Here is a 21,805-nt window from a genome sequence, read left to right on the forward strand (position 1 = left end):
ATTAAAGAGCTGGGAACATGCTGCTACATTTTCGAAGAGTGGTGGAAGACAAGGACCGGGAAAACAGGGGTTCTATCCTAATATTATTGAATCATCAATGCATCCAGCATCCAATGCTAACCTGGAACATTGAATCCTCATCTCATGCTATCACAGCCGCTTCCAGAAAGAGAGCAGATGTCAAAGAATGAAGTTCATTGTAATTAAAAGCCATCAAAGCTACCGCTGTAGTAATCCACTTGGCAGAGAACGAGTCTTAATTGTAATAAATGCTATGTCCAGCATGATGTAGAATTAGGATCTTATTTGCTTTAGGATTCCAGCGCTGTCAATTAGTGGTCAGCTGTAATTATTAGTTAGTTAAAAGTTAGTAGGTGTCATCATAGGTAATTATTGAGCTTCCCTCACGCTGGAGGAGGGAGCTCGAATCAGGTAGAGTAAGCATTCTATATAGAGCTGAAAGATGAATGTAAAGGGGGTTGGATGTTTTGATAAAGAACAAGTCTATTTTGGTTTATGTAAAGCAGATTTCAGTAATGCAAATAGCTGTTGTTTCTTCTCAGGATTCTCAATAGATCTTATTGTTCAAATGTATGGTGGTTTATTCTCTTAATGTTCTTTTACAGTCTTGTTATGGCATAATCACTCAGAACTCATGTATCATGCTCTGACTTCCTGTATGCTTTGGCAAACTGTGTTTTATGTAAGTTGTGTTTGAACATTAGATGTAAAGAGCCCTGATTTCTATGAAAAGATGGTGTTTTTGTTTGCTGAGATGTGTGAGACTCCATAAGCCCAATGGGAAACAATTTGATATTTGTCCAGCCAGCTTATTTTCATGTGTTTTTTAAAGAGTTAGCCATCTTTCCTTGTCATTAGTCCATATTCATAATCTGTGAGAGAGCCCTCTCTGACTAAGGAGGCTAAGCCTTAGTCTAAAGCCTGGTTTGAAATAGTTACATAAGATCTTGCTAAGTGGCAGCCCTTAGTACCTGATTTTGTGATAACATTTTGGTGCGTCTGCCGGGATTCTGAAGATTATTCTTTCCCGAAATTATGAAGCTGAACTTCTGAAGGTAGCAGGAGCTCAGAGAAGGTTTTTGAGGCTGCAAATCTACCTTGGCGACTCCATTGTTGAAGAATTCGAAATTCATAGATTCATGGTGATTCCACTGGAGTTATGAAGGACCCAGATGCTACCATTCTTATTTCAAGGTATGCATGCATAGATTTTTCAGGAATTCATGGTTTCCCAAATCATTTTCCCAAGGATGCATATTTTCTAAGGAATGGTCCAAAATTCAATGGAGAAGATTTGAGTTTAACCTTGAAGCATATATCAGATTTTTGTGAATTTTCAGCGCTTCTTAGGGTTAAACATGAGGATGTTTGCATTATGTTATTCTATGAATCACTTCAAGGGAAATGTAAACAGTGGGTTGAAAGCTTTCCTGCCAAATCCATTAAGTCATTTCAAGACTTATGGCTTATGTTTTTGGAGGAATGGATAGATAGGTCAGAGGTGGTGACAGACTCTCCCTCAGTTGAAGGTTTTAGACAATGGAATAATGATCATAGTAAAGAAGAAACAAATGAATATTTTTCTTTGTCCTTGTCCTCATATCTAAAATCCTTTGACTGCAAGTCAGAGGATAAGATGAGATTTTTGAATGAAGTTGCTGAGGACATTGAGAAAGAAATTGAAGGTTTAGAAGGTCAAATTCAGGCATATAGTTTTCATAATCATGATCATTATTTTCAGAGGTTTTCTATGGCAGAACGCAAGGAGAGAATGCTGGTTCCTTTCTCTTTCACGATTGAGGAACTGAACACTGCTGTTGAAGATCAGTTTGCACAGCTGGAAAGTTACAAGGAAAAACAAGCTGATCATGTATTCTGGGATCCTGTAGCTGATTACATGGAAGAGTTTTACTCTCAAGTTTTTCAGTTTTCCTATAAAGATCAGAGACAATTTCAGTGGCAGGGGTCATCACACTATCAGATTGGCTCTGAACTCCGATGCAGTCAAAGAAATCAAATATCAGATAAAACAGAGGATTGGCTACATTGGAAATTTCATATTGATTGAGCAGAAAGAAGTTGAAATTGTTAGGGTAGGTAGGTAGAGGTAAATGCAAAATAAGCTCAAGGTCAACTGAGCATTTTTTTAGTAGAAGTAGCTTTCTTTCTCCTACAGTCATGCTGGTCAAGCAAATTTCTGTTTGTCAAATAAATTTTATAAGGCACTGGAACTGCAGGTTCTTAGTGCACCCCAAGGGCACACTATCCCAAGTGGAGCCACTGTTATCACTGAAAATTCTGTTGCCAAAAATTGCTCAGACTAGCTTAAGGACAAAGTGTTTTCGCAGCGCATAAATCCTTTAGCAGTTTCGCAGCGCAACCTGTTTTAGTGATTTCGTAGCGTGCTACGAAATTGGGGATTTGTTCGAATCCATAGCAACTGTCATGCAAAATAGTTCTGGGGTGGATGCATTTTACAGGTGGCATGTTCTCAAGCTCCTGCATGTATGCTTGTCATCAGTTCTGAATCTGAAGGGAAATATTACAGGTGAAGGAGTGTTTTGAGTGGGATGGTGACTTTTATGCTTTGCATCCACCACTGTTGCCAAGCAGACATAAGGGAAAAGTCTGAAGTGTTGCAGCTGCAAAACAACCTAATCCCCAAAGGTGCAGATATAACAAGATACAGGGACTACTTTAAGGACCTTGGTAAGAATGAAAGGGTTGAAGTGATTGCACTGCCGAGTTCCTTAGTGCAGCGTTCTGTTTTTCAAGATGCACCAGATTTGTTGGTTTCTTTAGATGCTCTGAAGGCACCATCTCATCATAGGGGAAAGTATGAACCAACATTATATGGCAATTTGCTTGGGAGTCTTCCCCTTTCTTTGGATGCATCAATGCTTGTCATTAAGTCTGGTCAGTGTGGGTTTCTTAGAGAGGGTGCAATAATTGGTTCATTGATGGATGCACGACCAATGCCTATCATACAGCCATTTGGGCAGCAATCTTTGTTCAATAAATATGTGGACAGCTATTACAATGATGCTAATGGATCTGTTGGTTCTTCATATCATACAAAGACACTTATGGCAAATTTTTGTACAATTCTGTTTTGGCAATGGATTTTGAAGGACAAGCATCGATTGCAACGACTCATTCAAGTGGCTGGCAATGAGATCTTCACAACTCAGACACATGATTTTGCTTCAATTGCTCCTAGGCTTGAGCAGGACTGGTCTTCTTTCCACCATTTGGTGCCGTCATCACTTCATGCTATTGCTGAGACATGCCCAAGTTTCTCTGCATTTTGGAAGGTCCACCATTGTATTACAATGATTATGATTTCAAGCACACATGCTTTCTCTCTCCAGGACAACTTGAAGCAAACTTGAGTTTTGCCGTTGGCACTGAACTAGCAGATGATATTGTTACAGATGTTTGTATTCAGGCTTCATATGTTGACTCAGGGTCCTTGAATACTTCAAGTATAAGAAATGGGAGCACCCAAAAGAGGCTGATGAAGTTTTGGTTAAATATGAGGCTAGACTGGAGGACGGAACTGCTGTATCAAAATCAGAGGAGGGTGTGGAGTTTTATGTGAAGGATGGATATTTCTGTCCAGCTTTTGCCATAGCTGTCAAAACAATGAAGAAGGGAGAAAAAGTATTGTTGACAGTGAAGCCTCAGTATGGTTTTGGACATCAAGGACGTGAAGCAATTGGAAATGATGTAACCGCGCCACCAAATGCAACATTGGTTGTGGATCTTGAGCTTGTGTCTTGGAAGGTTGTCGATGAAATTACTGATGATAAGAAAGTGCTGAAGAAAATCCTGAAGCAAGGAGAAGGTTATGAACGACCTAATGATGGGGCAGTGGTCAAAGTGAAATACACGGGGAAGTTAGAGGATGGCACCATATTTGAGGAAAAGGGATCTGATGAAGAACCATTCGAGTTTATGGCTGGAGAAGAAGCAGTTGAAGCCCTTGAAGGTCACTTGTAATCTCAACAATGCAGCTTGTAGACTCAAATTGAAAGACTATATACAAGCAGAAAAATTATGTACAAAGGTTTTGGAGATTGAATCGCAAAACGTTAAGGCTTTATATAGAAGAGCACAAGCATATATTCAAACAGCAGATTTGGAGCTCGCAGAGCTGGACATAAAGAAAGCACTCGAGATTGACCCCAACAACAGGGATGTGAAGCTCGAGTACAGGGCTCTTATAGAGAAACTCTGGAGTACAATAGCAAGTAAATAAAAAAAAAAACATTATTCCTGTGCTCGATTTTCTGATAACAAAAGGTATCAAGGACTGTGATTCAAATGCCTCCGGTGAAATTAGTGGTGCTTTCGAAACCTACTTTTCAGTAGCTAAGCGAATAGGTTTATACCTGGCACGCATATGTCACAAAGAATGAGCTTTCACAAAGAATGCTTGAGGATCACATGGAATGAGTGAAGAGGCCAAATGATGGTAAGGATCTGATTGCCACAAGGCCGCCGTTATTGGTGACACCGGGGACCCATTAAAATATACATCGGGGCCACCTCTAAACATTCTTTGGTGATTAAAGGTCTTATTGAAGATCTCAAGGCGATGATGTCAGCTCCACCGTTGTCTGAGGTTCTTCAGGCTCTTTATGATGATAAGAGCGTTTCTCAGGATTAAAATGCTTGTATGAGTGTGAATTCCTCTCATGAAGTAGAAGCTACGACAAACAGTGGTTTTGATCAGCCTAGTCTACCAGCAGTCCCTTCCAGTGGTAATGTAACGCATCTTAGTGTGGTTGGGAGAGGTGTGTAACGTACAACACCGGTTCCAGTTGATGTCTCAGAACCAGAACCACCCGCCTACGCCTAAAAGATTATTTCCTTTGTTTTCAAGGGAGAATACGCTTATTGTTTCAAATGCACAGCTTGTAAAAAGACCAACAAGACCTACTAATTTAGGATTAAACTCACTGCTTCATCCCTCTTTAATGGATTTTACAGTTTCTGAGCCAGAGTTTTTAAAAGATTCGTCAGAATATCAGAAGTTAGAGGTTTGTCAGTTACCAACTCTCTATTTCAATGAAACTGCAGTAGTTGAATGTTCTCAAAGTTTTTCTATGACTGATGATGGTTCCCCTTCAGAAAGCACAATAATAACAAATGAGTATCTTGTAAAAAGATGGAGTTTCCTATATCAAATGTTGGAGATGCATCAAAGTCTGAGATGTCCTCTATTTCTGACAATTTAAGGAGCACTCTAAAGGTTTGACATCCATGAGATTTTCTCAATCTTAATAGGTAAAGTGTTCTGAGATGATGCACAATAAGCTGCAAAACTTCTTGGAGAATTTGAAACAAGATTTTAGGTCTGAACTGAAGGAGAGGGAAATAAAAAATAATGGTGACTGCAAATTCCACTGGTAATATTCAGTTGATAAAGATTTTGGGTTGAAGCTATGTTTTTTTAAATTACACAGCAGTTTCGTAGCGCGCTACGAAACTGCTGTAGGTGGTGATTTTAAACGCAGAGCAGCTATTGTGATACCGTGAGCGGGAGTTTTGAAAGAGAGACACCTGTCCATCAATACAACCTACAGCACATCAGAAACATGGCAGCATTCCATACCTGGGGTTATTAAAGAGCTGGGAACATGCTGCTACATTTTCGAAGAGTGGTGGAAGACAAGGACCGGGAAAACAGGGGTTCTATCCTAATATTATTGAATCATCAACGCATCCAGCATCCAATGCTAACCTGGAACATTGAATCCTCATCTCATGCTATCACAGCCGCTTCCAGAAAGAGAGCAGATGTCAAAGAATGAAGTTCATTGTAATTAAAAGCCATCAAAGCTACCGCTGTAGTAATCCACTTGGCAGAGAACGAGTCTTAATTGTAATAAATGCTATGTCCAGCATGATGTAGAATTAGGATCTTATTTGCTTTAGGATTCCAGCGCTGTCAATTAGTGGTCAGCTGTAATTATTAGTTAGTTAAAAGTTAGTAGGTGTCATCATAGGTAATTATTGAGCTTCCCTCACGCTGGAGGAGGGAGCTCGAATCAGGTAGAGTAAGCATTCTATATAGAGCTGAAAGATGAATGTAAAGGGGGTTGGATGTTTTGATAAAGAACAAGTCTATTTTGGTTTATGTAAAGCAGATTTCAGTAATGCAAATAGCTGTTGTTTCTTCTCAGGATTCTCAATAGATCTTATTGTTCAAATGTATGGTGGTTTATTCTCTTAATGTTCTTTTACAGTCTTGTTATGGCATAATCACTCAGAACTCATGTATCATGCTCTGACTTCATGTATGCTTTGGAAAACTGTGTTTTATGTAAGTTGTGTTTGAACATTAGATGTAAAGAGCCCTGATTTCTATGCAAAGATGGTGTTTTTGTTTGCTGAGATGTGTGAGACTCCATAAGCCCAATGGGAAACAATTTGATATTTGTCCAGCCAGCTTATTTTCATGTGTTTTTTAAAGAGTTAGCCATCTTTCCTTGTCATTAGTCCATATTCATAATCTGTGAGAGAGCCCTCTCTGACTAAGGAGGCTAAGCCTTAGTCTAAAGCCTGGTTTGAAATAGTTACATAAGATCTTGCTAAGTGGTAGCCCTTAGTACCTGATTTTGTGATAACATGGTCTTCGACACAGATTTTGCAAGGGAATTTGGTAGGTTTATCCTTTCCATCATCAGAGGGTGCAACAACCTTCTGCTTTGGTTTTTCTTCTTTGTTGACTGCTCTTCAGAAGGAGCGGTCTTTTTCTTATTCTTCTTGTTCTTACCACTGGGTTTTTGTGTAGACTGCACATAGTTTATTGTGGTGGTAGGAAGAGCAATCGATTTGGTAGAGGGGTCCACTGACATCTGGGCAATGTGATTGCTGAGTTGTTTTACAATAGCCTCGGAGGTTGCGCCAATAATCCCATCGGTGTGCGCTCTGGGTTGTTGAGTAGTAGGAGCATTGGAGTTGCGAGGGGCATTGGGAATTACGTTGTATAGAGTGCCAGACTGTGAATATATCAGATCCAAGTGCTGGGCACGACGAATGGATTGGTCTTCTGTGACCGCACCACCTAAGGCGACATCCTTAGTGATTTGGGGGAGTAGAGACTTGCAGAACCAATCCGCTAAGAGATAGTCTGGGAGGGGAGCTTTGACTAACCTCCACCTACATCTCCATTCATGTATATGATCAAAGATGTGGGTGGCAGTATCCTGATGTAATGAAGTGAGGAGTTCTATCCCAGTTTCATAATGGATGGGTAGCTGGAAGTGCTTTAAGAATTCCATCGCTAGAGCGCCAAAGGTATTGACTGACGCGCGTGGTAACTCAATGTACCACTTGGCTGCATTGCCAGTAAGGGTGTGGGGAAAGAGACGTAACCGGATACTATCATCCACCATGGAGTTAGAAACACACCATAGATGATAGGTGGTGATGTGTGTACCCGGATCCTCCCCTTGTTTCCCTTCGAACTTCGGGATGTCTGTCGGTATTTTATGCAGGATTGGTGACCAAAGTAAGTTATGATAGATGGGGTCATTTGTAAGTTTTACAAGTTGGGGATATCAAGCATTGCCAAGAAAGGAAAAGTGTTTGATGCCCTCAAATCGGACCAAGGTGATGACATATGACTTGAGGATCCTTGCGGTCCTCCCATTGTGTTGTTACCAATATTATACACAAGTTGCATGGTATAGTAGGTGCCTTGGGGTATGGTATTGTATTGTGGATTTCCACAGGGATTGTTAAGATGGGGGATAGAAGTGCCCCCAGGATAAGCAATGCCCCCTTGACTCATTTGAGGTTGTGATTAGGGTGCCCCCATGGATTTATTGGGACCTTCTTGAGGGTTCCCACTCGCCACAGAACTAACCATAAGTCCTTGACTAACATAAGGAGGGTTCATGTCAATCAGTGACTGACCATGCATGCCTGAAAACGGAGGGGGAACTGTTATGCTCCTGACCGATATATGCATATTGGGAGTGCCCCAAAATACCTAAATTTGGGGTTTAGAACTATACAATGGATGCCAACCGTATTGTTGGTTGAAGGGACCTACGCTAACTGTGCTATATTGAGCGTTATAAGGAGCGCTATATGTAGCACTTGTCGAAGGTACAAGGTTTGACACAAAAGGGGTGGAACCCGAAATAGACTGGGTTCCACTCGTGGAGGGTGTCACCATAGGGTTTGAACCTGGGACAAATGGGATAGCAGGGTTCACCATCAAAGGTGTGGTATTGACTGTTGACTGGGGAAGTGGTGGGGGACCAAAAGTGTCCAAAAAGTCCCACGACTTGTTAGTCGTCGATGAGATGGGTGGAAGTGTTCCAACTGAAGAAAAAGGAGGTACAAATGCAATGGGAACTAAGAGTGGGCCCAATGGATTCGTGATCGGAGGATTGTATGGAGGAAGAAATCCTTCAGTAAAGAAATCCTCCGGTAAGCTTGAATCGTTGGATGTCCAAAATAATTCTGTGTGAGATCTCGGAGACTGATTTCTCAAAGACGGGGAATCCAGTTCACTAGAGCTCGGCAGATCCTCCACAGTGAGTGGGGGAAGACCTAACAACCATTAGGATTGATGATGAGGGCCGGATGTAGCCACGGTGGCTGATAATTTTTATCAGTAAATTTTATAGTGATGTTTATTAAAGCCTCAATGATAACACTCTAGCACCTAAAAAATAAAAAATACACTAAGTAAATCAATCAACAAGCAGAGGGAAATGACCCTGTCTGATAAGCACTGATCACTGGAGATGAAACCCAGTATCACAATGAATAACAGAGAGAGCTGGCCAAATGTACAATTACGATTACTCTAGCGGAACCTCAGATTGGGGGGCCAAGTACTCTCGTGAAGACGAGCACCCTCCCAAAACCTGAATACTGAGTAGGTCTGTCTATGTTAGGTACCAGGGCAGCCCGCCCCAGTCACCTTGTGTTATTCCCTAAAAGTATGGCCACTAAGGATACCTCATATCACAGACACTACCAGGGGGGACATAGTCGCAGACAGTACGCTGTGTGGGTAGGATACCTGAGTCCCCGACTCAGCTCCGATATCCCCAATACACAGAATACCCAAAGGAGATGTAAGCAAAGGCAGGCTACCTTCACTTACAGTTCGATGTTGTCTCGTATTTAGCTCCACTTTTACTGGAGTGGTCCCAGATAGTATGAGTGCAGAAGGATTTCTCTCTTTTAATGACACTAGTTTCAGTGTATGATCTTGGGCAGTTAACTCACACTGCCTATCCCAAGATCCTAGCCTAAACTAAAGTGTGTTTACTCTAAAAAGAGTTGCTGATTGATTTTATTAGGTATATTTTAAATGTACTTCATTAGAGTCTTCGGTAGGGGTGTTGACATATGAAATTATATGGGACTCTGACTCAAATCATGCAAAAACAATGCTTGTAAATTTTCACTTTCGATGAATAAGCTGCTTCTACAAAGGGAGAGTCATTCATATATCAATATTCATTCCATGCATCCTATTCAGTACAACACTAGCATAACTGATAGAACTTCAATGCTCACTAACAACTATTGAAACCAAATAATGCAGAACTTAACTAGCTAAGCAAAAAATAGTAAAATTTTTGTATTTTTTCTTTTAATGAAAATAAAAACTTTAAGAAGTAAAGTTATTTTCTTAAAAAAAAATTTGTTCAGGACACAGATCAGTCAAACAAGTGCAGTTGCAGATCCCTAATCAGTCTGTAAGTAGATTTCCCAACCCATGAGTTCACAGGGTAAGCTGTTTATCAAGAAATGGCTGACTAACGCTCTGTACTAGAGGCTACAGAGAGTTAGTTTCAGCACTAACGCTCTGTTTGTGAGGGCACAGTGCTTTATAAAGCATTGTTTTCACTGGTAACTTGCGTTAGTGAGGAAAAACACTCAAAAAATAGGCTGTGGGGATCAGATCTAGGGCTGAGCATTGAGAGAAGGGTGTTGTATTGGTCCTGAGTGGTCGGAAAGGGAATGAAGAAGTACAGGAAGGCCTGGAAGAAAGAGAGATCTAGGAAATTTCCGGGAAAGACCGGGATCTAACCAGTGGAGTCTCCAATTCTGCTATAGGGATTAATGCATGGGTGTTTGGTGATGTAGGAAACCCTCAAGGATCTTCCCGGGATCATCGGCAAACAATCATATTAGCTACAACTGTCACAAAGATACATGCATATATATGTTTTAACAAACAAATATCAAAGCGAGAAGGAATTATTACCTTGAGTCTTAGTGTGGTGTTGCTAGAGAGCACAATGCAGCTAGGCAAAGGACCCCTTAACTGACTCCATATCAAAACCTGCACAAAGCAAAGACAAGCGTAATATCACAACATAAAACCTTGATAGACAAATGCATGAACATATAAAAGATATCTAGTTGCATATAACTAAGCCACTCATGCTAGAAGATATTAGATCAACATATAAACAAGTTTATACTACCAACATCACATAGTGGACAACACAACTACAGTTCTATATTAATGTAGAAAGAGTGATTACAACCATCAGTTGCATCAACCTTCCCTTACCCCTCCAACTCCTCTCTCTCTCTCCCTTCTTAACCTCTTCTGATGCCTTAGTCTAAGACTCTTCTTGACAGTCAAATAGGCAATCCTTTCAAATGTTTCAACCTCTTTCACAATGGCCCAAGCCTTTCATATATAGCATGTAGGTTTAGGGTTGCCAAGTCCTTCATGAGTTCCATTAGGCAAAAGCATTAATTTTTCTTGCTTTAGTGCTCTTTCCCATTTGCATACTCCATTAGGAATTAGTAATTCCTCTAAACAAGTCAAGTTCATATGTTTCGCTGCTTTTATGAATTGACATAGGAGAGAATATAGGGATATTTTCTTAGTAAATTCGCTCCTTTGACCCATAGAACTTGATGTAGGTTCACTAACGCTGTTCCCGAGGTAGCAAATAGAGTTACCCTAGGCACTAACGCACCCCTAAGCTTGCTGAGAAGCTTTATAAAGCAGGTTGCTAGTGTCTAGACAACGTTAGCTTGACAATTGGGCCTATAAACTTGGTTAGTCCTTCAGTCATCATGTCTTTGTCCTCTGAGTTGATGAGGAGGTCATTTTCCTGTATAATAGTGGGTGATCATGAGGTGAATGAGGAGGAGGTGGCTGAGTACTACCAGAAGGATCATTGACACCCTTATCATCATCTGATGGGGTAGTATGTTTGGGTGAAGACTGTGTATCTAATGCACGACCATCCGAAGGAGGTGGAGTACTACCAAAAGGATCACCACCCAGGATCTGATGGGGTAGTATTGTGTGAAGACTCTTTATTTGATTCATGGAAATTATCCCTCCTCAATGCAAGTATAAACCTACTAGCTTCGAATATATGATGCATAAGACTCATCATATCGCACGAAAAGTCTGTCCAAAGCTCCATGAGCCAAGGATTTGCCCTTATGTCTCGAGTTGTAGCAGGGCAGACTCCCACCTCAACAAAAGTCTAGAGAGTTGATCCCCCAACTCCATCCTGAATCCAATATTAGGCCTACGACATGATCGCATGGCCGCGTGCATTCGATCAGGATGTCTTTCACCCTCCGCAACCTCAACCGTCTCTGCATCTCCATCTAGTGGGGGAGGAGGCATGTCCCCAACGAATGCGTCGATGTTTACAAAATATATAGTGCATAACAATAATTAGACAATTTCATTAAAAAAATTAATAAAAAAAGGTTAAAGAACATGCTAGAATAATTTTTATTCTAATTAATTAAGATAATAAAATGAAACTAGATTAATTTAAAGAAAACAATAATATTACCTTTATCATATGTTGGATCATCCATTATGAAGAGGATGTTGGGACACCATCGCCAATCCATCTCCGTGTAAGTACACAACACCAAGATGAACATATGGTCGGCCTCACTCCCCAGTAGCCCTAGTGTGTCAGCGAAAATCCTAACCGAATATTTCGACTAGCCCATCTTGGGCATCATCTCGCCCCACATGTGCATCTACACCTCAGTTGTCGACCTAGGAGGGCGATGGTCAAAAGAAGACATTATCTCTGGAAACCTCTTAAAAAATAAACAAAATAGCTTTGAAGCAAAAGGGAATTTCACCCTCCCATGTATCATAGCATGACATCTATCTAAATCTATACAAAATCGTCGTAATAAAATGGTAAACCATTTGATACATCATGGCCTCTGCACCAAAGAATCAACATAAAACAAAAGAGGGCAACTAATGTGCTGCCCATCACTAGTATAGTGTGCAATGGTACTCACTAATAATGAGAGGCACCTAACCTCCTCTACACCAAAATAAGTGATCCGTAGCTGTCCGTCAGACACCTGAAAATCTGTTGGAGAAACTACATGATCCCCAACATATCTATGAGAGTAGACAAGCTGACTCTCTATTGCAACACCATGGGGGACATCAGGGAACTAGGGAAAATAATCATCTCTCCTGGATAGGCCAATTATAAAATAAATGTCCTCCTCAGTGGGTTGAAACCACATGTCAAGACCAACATAGAAAGCTTGTTGACAAAATACCACTGATAGATCAGCTATGCCAACAACTTGGAGTTCCCCTTCAGGGATGTAGCCTCCTCATAGTACTTAAGGAGGCCTACATTCCTCAAGAGACCTTGGGTCATTGTGGTAATAGGGCAAGGGTAAAAATCCATATCCCTCTCTAATGCCTCCCACCCTCGTACCATATTGTACTAGTCAACTCTTTGTTCTTGCTATTGTTGCTCCTCTCTCCTCTGACATCTTTTCATGACTGAGATATAAAATACATCAACCTCATACATAAAACATATATATTTTTTTATTAAGTAAAAAATGTGTTTATATATATGGACATATAACTTTCAATTATAATAAAAAATATTCAACCTTGGAGCTCCAAAAGAACAGGAACACATTGGACATGGTGTGCCAAAAAAAAAGGAATGTACCGAAAATAGTGCATATATTGACTTGATGCACCACTTTCAGTTTGCATTCATACATGATTTTTTTTTCAATGTGGTGCGTAAACATAACATTTCACACTAGTGCATTAATTTTACATCAATGCACCGAAATGGTGTAACACCCTCCTCCCAAATTTACCCAAGCTAACCGGTCCATTGGCGTAAACATGTGACGAAGAGTTCCTATGTTGTGATTCAACTCCCCATGTATAGCTAAGGAAATGGAACCGACAAAAAAAATCGATCTGAGCTTCCTCAAGAGCTATAGAACCTTTAGGAGACAACTAACTCTTCCAGGTGCCCAACCCTTGAGACAACTTGATGTTTTTATGATCTAGACCCCTAGTCACTCCCATTACAAGGCATGCATATGAATGATACCATCCAGTCGCTTCCATAGCAAGGGATGCATGCGATTGTGGAATTTTTCAGGTAGTTCTGTGCCAGTGACCCCAGATTCTGTGCCACTTTTTCAGCGCTAGTACTTAGGCCACTGCCCAAAACTTCATGAAACTTCAAGAATTAAGAAGAGTCTTTCCGGTAGAAATCACATAGGAGAAAATTTTGCCAACACATTTCTAAACAGCTAGTGTGGTTAATCATCAAGACTAGATGAAGATGCAGATCATGGCACAAGCTTAAATAGAGGGCGATGTAGAGACCAAAAGATCATATAACGATTAGTTTATGAAAAATAATATTTTAATAATAATTATTAAGATCAAATAATATTCCTATAACGACTAGTGTAGGAATATAATGAGTCAAGATCCTATAACAAAAATAATAATTAAATGAGACTAAAATTAAAACAAAGTAATCAAAATGGAGGGAAAACACATTTATTTATTTATTTTTATTTTAAAGGTGAGAAACAGATCAAAAGAATATTAACATTAAATGCAAATATCTATATAGAAACAAAAAATTCATAAATAGAAACATTAAACCCTAAAAAACAAAATAATCCGCAAACAGAAACAAACTAGGAGGACATGATAGGGACCCAACTTTTGCTAATATTCCAACCATCGTCTCTATTTAGATTGATAAATAACATTAAATCTTCAAGAATTGATAAATAACATTAAAACAAGGCTACTAATGCAAAAAATTGAACAAGGTCTTGACCTGACCCCCCACCAGCCATGACAGGCATTACGTCAAACATATCATAAACATGGAATCTACATGTCATAACAACATATCTGAGCATAGGGGTCTCATACTTATCTGAGAATCATAAAAGAGGAATGATATCTTCTCCCAATAGCTTCATTGTTATCTATTAGGTCATTCATTCATTATTATTCCATCTACTAACCAAAACATGTTGAGATCCATACATCAAGATTATCATAACACATGCTCATAATCAAAAAATAACTAGAGATATATCATTGATGAAACAACTATTAAAGCCACATAATGACAAGCATATTTACTCATGAAATGACCAAAGGAAAAGAGGTCTTATTAACATATGCAAATCCAACCAAGTCAGGGACTTCAATGTACTACTTGACCATAGATTGGGCTGAACTAAATCTCTCTTCCAACCAATCACCCTTGCGCCATATTCTAATCATGAATGTGGGATCTCAAGGCACAAAACAAACAAAACCAAACCAGGGATTCTATAGGCCAAACCACCTCAATTCTTAACCAGTGATTCCACATCGTGGTTGGAAATCACTAATCATCACTAGATCAGTCTCCACCCAAGCTACCCGGGGCTTTAGAGCGTTTGTTCCAACCAAGGATTGTGGGACTAGTATCTCCCACATCTGTTGTCAGGCTCCAGAGAATTTGTACAACTAGGGTTTCTAGAACTAGTAACTCAACCCACTAAGGGCTCCAGAGCATTTTTCCAACCATGGCTTCCAAGACTAGTAACTCAACCCAAGTTTCTACAGGACTTCCAAAGCATTTGTCCAACCAAGGCTCCAGGAACTAGTAACTCAACCCACAACCATAAGGAACATGAGAACCAACCAGAAAACAAAGATAAAACCCACAATACCATGACTATCCAGGAAATGGCAAGGCTAGGCAAAACCACTATCAGTGCAGGAAATCCTCCATGCCAATGACATATCATAACCAAGAAACCATATGCATGTGTCATGCATGCCAAAAATAGTAAGGAAATCATACATGCAACTCAGTACTTGCAAGAAAAACTTGTTGTAGTCGCTGATCCCGATGTCCTCTTGCGATTTCTTGCTCTTCTTTTTCCTTCTTGTTCCAAATCCCAAGTATGTCAGAATCCTCCAAGAGTGCTCTAATAAAACTCTAAGTGTCCAAGAGTATGAGAGAGAGAGAGAATAGAGAGATAGCTCCAAGCTAAAACTAACAAAAAACTATGAACTGATCCTCAAAAGCCTTTTTATCAATGAGGCCTCTATTTTCTTAATTTTTCATTATTTTCATCCATTTTCCTCCTCACATACAACCTGTGACCTTTCATCTTATTTTTCTCCTAATTTCCATTATTTTCATAAATAAAATCCTAATTAATGCCACTTTGCCTTTCCAAAGCCTTTTCCATTGCCTTTTCCGATTCCCATAGCCATCAATTAATCACAAGTGATCCCAATCACTATGTTTTTTTCCCAACATTCAGCTTGGAATACGTGTCCCATGACCTTGGTTATGTTTTTCCTTTATTAACTTTATTACATGGATTTTCTACCAGGGATGTTACTAAACCCTCCCCTTTGAGGGAACACCATCCTTGGTGTTCAATGCCACCTACAACCAATAAGACCACTAAAAATCAAAACATACTGCCTATAGAGATTTATAGCTTAGCTCATTACAATATTTACAATGAACAACCTGCTGGAAAGCAAACCAACATGACAAACATAATAACATAACAACATGACAACCATACCACTTATTGGAGCTTTATAACACAACTCAAGGCGGTATTTAAATCCATATACATATATAAATATACCAAAACATCACACCAAAATATATACCAAAAAACTTCACTCAACCAATGAAACGAGAAGGATACATATCCCGCATCTGATAAGCCATCTCCCATCTAGCTTCATCGGGCACAAAGTGCTTCCATTACACTTTAACCTGCTCGATTTCTCAGTTTTGGAGCATGATCATAGTGTAGGTTTTAACCCTGTACAGAAATCCCCTGCATACGAATTCTAAAACACAGAAAATAAACAATGCGAGAGCATAACACTTAAAACACATATACACAGAGTTTTTCCCCTGGATCCCAAAACCAGGACTACTAGCTTGATTTTTCATTATTTTCCTTTCAATGTTACAATACATATTTATACATGCCGAAGAATCCAATACCATGGACCGAAAAACCATCGTGTCCAAAACCATGGACTGAAAACCATCGTGTCCAAAAACATGTGCGAAAATCATGCACAAAACCATAGGTGGGTCCGCCCAACCTAACATAGGGTCCAAAACCAAATTTTTCTGGGGTGCTGCCCTGGACCCCATAAAGTGGGGTTACGGGTGCCCCTCAAACCCCCTGTGACCTCCCCCACTCTAACCCCCAGTTAACTACGTGGGCTAGTCGTGGAAAGAATATAACACAACCCAACATTCTCCCACTTCTTGTTTTCTTTCCATAGGGGGCCATAAGAGAGCTTAGTCATTTATCCAGCCCTGCAACGCCCATTGTTTCTCTACACCAAGAGAACTTCTCAAACCTCACAGATTTTGTCAATGCATCTGCAGTATTCTTCAAAGTGTCCACCTTTACCAGCAACACCTTTTTGTCTTCTATCATATCCCTCACAAAGTGATACTGAACATCAATGTGCTTTGTCTTTGAATGATATGTAGGGTTATTTGCCAAGAAAATTGCACTTTGGCTGTCATAGTCTATCCTTATAACTTCCTGTACTAACCCCATACTTGAACACAATCTCTGCAACCAAACTGATTCCTTGCTTGCATGAGTGGCTGCCATGTATTCTGCCTCTGTAGTTGATAGTGCCACTACAGATTGTTTCTTACTCATCCAACTGACTGCACCTCCAAATAGGTTAAACACATACCCAGTGTAGATCTTCTCTGATCCAGATCTCCAACCCAGTCTGCATCAACAAATCCACGAATATCCAACACTCTGTCCAATCCCAGTCTTCCTTGGTAGCACAAACCATAATCACTAGTGCCACGCAAATACCTGAAAACTCGCTTCACTGCTGTCTAATGCTCCTTTCCTGGTTTTGACATAAAGTTGCTCAATACTCCCACTGCATGTGCAATGTCTGGTCTAGTACAGACCATTGCATACATCAGGCTACCGAATGCACTTGCATATGGAACACGGGACATGTCCTCTTCCTCTTCTTGTGTCTTGGGACACTGTTCAGCAGATAACCTCACACCTACAGGAATAGGAACCTTCACCGGTTTACTATCCTGCATATTAAACCTCTGCAATATTGTCTCGACATACTTCCTTTGGTTTAACCAGAGCTTCCTCTTTTCCCAATCTCTTTTAATTTCCATGCCCAAAATATAGTTTGCAGCACCAAGATCTTTCATGTTGAATTTGGAGGACAATTGGGTCTTCAAATCCTGGATAACTTCTTTGTCATTTCCAACCAGCAACATATCATCCACATACAAGACCAGATAAATAACACGGTCACCAATTAATTTAAAATACACACAGTGATCTGCTTTGCTTCTGGTGAAGCCAAGTCCCCCTATAAATGTATCAAATTTTTGATACTACATCCTTGGTGACTGTTTTAACCCAAACAGAGACTTCTTTAACTTGCATACTAGTTCTTTCTTACCCTTCACCGCAAAGTCTTCAGGTTGCTTCATGTAGATCTCCTCTTCTAGATCCCCATGAAGAAATGCTGTCTTCACACCCATCTGTTCTACCTCAAAATCAAAAGAAGCAACAACAGATAAAAGTAATCTAATAGAAGTTACCTTGGCAACAGGAGAAAAAATATCACCAAAATCAATTCCTAGCACCTGGGAATAACCTTTTTCTACCAACCGATCTTTGTATTTCTCCACTTTTCCTTTTGCATTTGTCTTCTTTTTGAACACCCATTTGCTGCCAATGGGTTTCCTTCCAGCCGGCAACTCCACCAGATCCCAAGCCTCATTTTTGTGCAAAGATGCCATTTCATCAACCATGGCCTCTTTCCAGAGTTTTCCATCCTCTGAATCCATTGCTTCCTTCATAGTTCTGGGATCATCATCAGTAACAGACAAAGCAAAATTTGAACATAAAGCAGATGGATTATACCTTTCTGGTTGCCTTCTTTCTCGAACTGATCTTCTCACAGCCGGAGTTTGTGGCTCTTCATCTTCTGATTCCTCTTCTGCTGTAGAGTCTGATTCTTCCTCCTTTAGCTCAAACTCTATCTTCTCAGGTTCCTTTGGTTGGAATTCAAGTTTAATAGCATCTTTCACCTCTCTGAACACCACATCTCGGCTGTACACAACCTTTCTTGTTACTGGGTTCCAAAGCTTATAACCCTTTAAACCATCCTTATACCCAATAAAGATGCACTTTTCAGATTTACTATCAAACTTGGTTCGTTTCTCCTTTGGAACATGTACATATGCATCACATCCAAATACCCTTAGATGTGAAAGAGAGGGTTTACCAGTCCATACCTCTTGTGGAGTCTTATCCTCCAACGCTGATGAAGGTGACCTGTTGACTAGGTAACATGCAGTATCCACCGCCTCTGCCCAGAATTCCTGTCCTAACCTGGCACCACTGAGAATGCTTCTTGCCCTTTCCATCAACGTCTTGTTCATTCTTTCTACAACTCCATTTTGCTGAGGTGTATATGGAGTAGTATTCTGCCATGCTATACCACACTTCTTACAGAATTCTTCAAATTCCTTGCTGCAAAGCTCTCCACCATTATCTGTCCTTAGCACCTTTATCTTCTTCTCTGTTTGATTTCCACGAGAGCCTTAAATTCTTTAAACCTTTCAAAGACTTCAAATTTCTTCTTAAGGAAATATATCCATGTATTCCTTGAGAAGTCATCTATAAATGATACATAGTACATAGACTTACCCAGTGATGGAACCTTCATAGGTCCAAACACATAACTGTGCACAAGCTCTAATATCTGTTTCGCCCTCTTACTACCAGAGGGGAAACTCACCTGATTCTGCTTCCCATATACACAATTTTCACAGAAATCAAAATCCAGAGAGCTATTACTCATACCTTCTACCATACCTTTACCATGAAGTATTCGAAGGCCCTTCTCTCCAATATGTCCAAGCCTTGATGCCATAGCATGGTATTTTCTCCAGAGACCACTAGATTTTCTGCTCCACTTTCAGGAACAACATAACTGTTGCACCCATCAATAACAGTGCTACCTTGCAGCTTGTACAGAGTTCCAATCCGAACTCCCCGCATCAATACTAGTGCTCCCTGAACCATTTTGCAGAAATCCTTCTCAAACACTGTTTTTACACCTGCATCATCCAACTTGCTTATAGAAATCAAATTTCTGGCTAATGCAGGAATATGTAGAACACCTGGAAGCGTTCTAACCCTTCCACCTTGCAACTTCAACTTTACTTTTCCGCGACCAATGATTCTAGCCTTCCTGTCATCCCCCAAGAAGACATCACCACCATCATATTTCTCATACTCACAGAACCACTCTCTATGGTGAGTGAAGTGAAAGGATGCACCTGAGTCAATCAAACATGCCTCATGATCTACATGTGTACTTGAAGAAGCCAAGTACACATCCCCACCTTCATCTGAGGTGGTTTTCACCTCTGTAGAAGGAGCCTCATCAGATCCCTTTCCTTTGTCAGGAGCTTTAGATTTACAGTCCCTTTTAAAGTGGCCTTCCTTTCCGCATTTCCAGCACACCACCTTTACAGGTTTTCCTGGAGATTTAGATCTCCCTCTAGATTTAGATCTCCCACTCGATGACTTATTTTTGTTTCTGTTCTAGGACCATCCTTGTACAGACAAGGCATCACCATTTTGGCTCTCCATATTTTTCCATCTCATCTCCTCCGTTAGTAAGGTTGAGACTATTTCATCAAACTGCAAGGCAGTTGCATTGCTACCTATTGCAATAACCAGACTATCCCACGAATATAGTAGAGAACACAACAAACTGATGCACTTATCTTCATCTGAAATTTTAATATCAATAGATGCTAACTGACTTACCACAGTATTAAATGCATTCAGATGCTGTGTCACCGAGTCTCCATCTTTCATCCTCAGGTTATACAGCTTTTTCCGCAAGAACTGTTTATTCACCAGAGACTTAGATTGGTAGAAAGTCCCTAACTTGTCCCACAAAGCCTTTGCCGTAGCTTCCCTTGATACATTCAGCAATACTGAATCTGAGACACACAATCGTATTGTGCTCTTTGCCTTCCGATCCAACTTCTTCCATTCTTCATCGGACACTCCCGTTGGTTTAGTACTCGGATCTACCGCGATCCACTGATCTTTATCCACCAACAGATCCTCCATCTTGAGTTTCCACAATTCAAAACTCTGACCATTAAATTTCTCGATCTCTATCTTTCCACTGCTCGCCATCTTCTTTCACCACCAGAATCGATCTCACAAATCTCCCACTAAACAGGGTCTACCATAGGCCTGAGCGAAACCCCTCAGCAACAAAGGCGTCCCCTTGAAGCCAAAACAACTCTGATACCAAATGTAGGTTTTAACCCCGTACAAAAATTACCTGCATATGAATTCTAAAACATAGAAAATAAACAATGCGAGAGCATAACACTTAAAACACATATACACAGAGATTTTCCCCTGGATCCCAAAACCGGGACTACCAGCTTGATTTTTCATTATTTTCCTTTCAATGTTACAATACATATTTATACATGCAGAAGCATCCAATACCATGGACCGAAAAACCATCGCGTCCAAAACCATGGACCGAAAACCATCGCATCCAAAAACATGTGCGAAAATCATGCACAAAACCATAGGTGGGTCTGCCCAACCTGACATAGGGTCCAAAACCAAATTTTTTCGGGGTGCTGCCCTGGACCCCATAAAGTGGGGTTACGGGTGCCCCTCAAACCCCTTGTGACCTCCCCCCCTCTAACCCCCGGTTAACTACGTGGGCTAGTCGTGGAAAGAATATAACACAACCCAACACATATTTCTTTGCAAAATGCACTGAGGTTCCAGCTGAAATTATCCTTCTCGCTACACCTGAAATACATACTGGTCAATCACATGATCAACATATTTAACATACTTCTTAAGGAATGACACATGGAAAACGTCATGGACTTCCACTGTCGGAGGAAGTGCAAGTTGGTAGGCTACTGGTGCAATCCTCTCAAGAATACTGAAAGTTCCAAAATACTGAGGTGCCAACTTGGCACATGATCCAATCCTCAAGGATCTCTTCTTGGGCTTGATGCACAAGTACACCTATTCCCCAACCTAAAACTCCTTAAACATCTTGTTCTAATATGAATAACTCTTCTATCTATCCCGTGCTTCCTTTAGATTCTTCTTAATAACCTGCATTTCCTGTTCCATCTCTTCCAACATGTTCGGTCCTATCAACACCCTGTTCATTGAATCACTTAAACTGATGGGAGTATTACAACTCAGCCGAAAGAGTGCCTCAAATAGACTCATCCTTAGAGACTCTTGATACCCATTTTTGTAAGCGAACTCAACTAGTGGAAGATACTCTTACCACTTTCGATGCTGATGCATGACGTACATTATCAACATGCCCTCCAAAATCCTGTTGACCCTCTCTGTTTTT

The 21,805-nt window shown here is 40.3% G+C and overlaps 1 pseudogene; it reads left to right on the forward strand.

Annotated features, from left to right (window-relative positions):
* The window catches only part of LOC149226927 (70 kDa peptidyl-prolyl isomerase-like), a 76,492-nt pseudogene extending 71,799 nt beyond the window's left edge, over nucleotides 1-4,693 (forward strand).
* Nucleotides 4,694-21,805: the final 17,112 nt, after the last annotated feature.

The sequence above is a fragment of the Pinus tabuliformis genome, chromosome J, assembly GCF_031772625.1.
Source record: "Pinus tabuliformis cultivar Carrire ecotype Pingquan chromosome J, CPIR1, whole genome shotgun sequence".
In the NCBI taxonomy this organism is placed as follows: domain Eukaryota; kingdom Viridiplantae; phylum Streptophyta; class Pinopsida; order Pinales; family Pinaceae; genus Pinus; species Pinus tabuliformis.